The following is a 973-nucleotide window of genomic DNA, read 5'->3' on the forward strand; positions in this document are numbered from 1 at the left end:
CTAATGATGGGAAAGCATTTTTTTTTTTTTTAATCTCAAGGCAGTCTCCCATCCTTAGCCTCTTATTCCAAACACAAATTCACACACAACAAACAATTTTGGTACAGAAAACATAGTATGGGCCACCCCCAAGATGGGCATTTGCTTCCTCATCTGAGAAAAAGGCCTCATAAAACAGAAAGCATTTTGAAGAAAGTTGGTTTCTTTCTTTACAATCTTCCCAACCTTGGCGTATGCCGCAACGCAAACATTTGATATACTTCATAATAGAAATAGAATAACCACCCACTCTTGTTATGTTTTTTTCTTCTCAAGCAGGCTTTGAAGAACGCGGGGCGCTGTAAAAAAATAGAAAGGGACGTATATTGTATTGACCACTTGATCATCAGATGGTAATATTTCTACCTAACCGTTGGACCAAATGCTATCCTATATAATCAATTTAGACAATGCATATAGAATAGGGTAGGCCGATAGGGGTCACACCACTACCCAATCTTATCCACGAACAACCTAGACAATATATTTCTAAAATTGAACCACAAACGAATTGTCATGTGGTAGCTAGGAAACGTATGGAAAAGAAAATTCTAACCGATAGTACACGCATACACCAACATTATCTTTTTGCGCCCTATGTAGCATTCTTTCTCCATGAAAGCTTTCTTTTTTTCTTTTTGGCATGGAGCAAGGAAGAGGCCAATTGTAAACGGCATCCTATATAATATGCTAAATGTGTCATAATTGGTGCTCTAGCTGAGGGGGGAGAGGGTTAGGCACCATGGAGGCACATTCCTACAAGGTGATCAAAGGAGGACTAACTAGGTTCCATGTCTCTGCAACAATAAGTACTATGCTTTTTCTAGTACAAACCATTTGCACCTTTATTATAAAAGGACCCAAAAGAAGTTCAAAACTTTTCTTTTTTGTCTAGAAAAAGGAACTTTTTCCTTCCCCTTTTTGAAATATAAAT

Source organism: Macadamia integrifolia, unplaced genomic scaffold (genome assembly GCF_013358625.1).
Source record: "Macadamia integrifolia cultivar HAES 741 unplaced genomic scaffold, SCU_Mint_v3 scaffold_197A, whole genome shotgun sequence".
Lineage (NCBI taxonomy): Eukaryota > Viridiplantae > Streptophyta > Magnoliopsida > Proteales > Proteaceae > Macadamia > Macadamia integrifolia.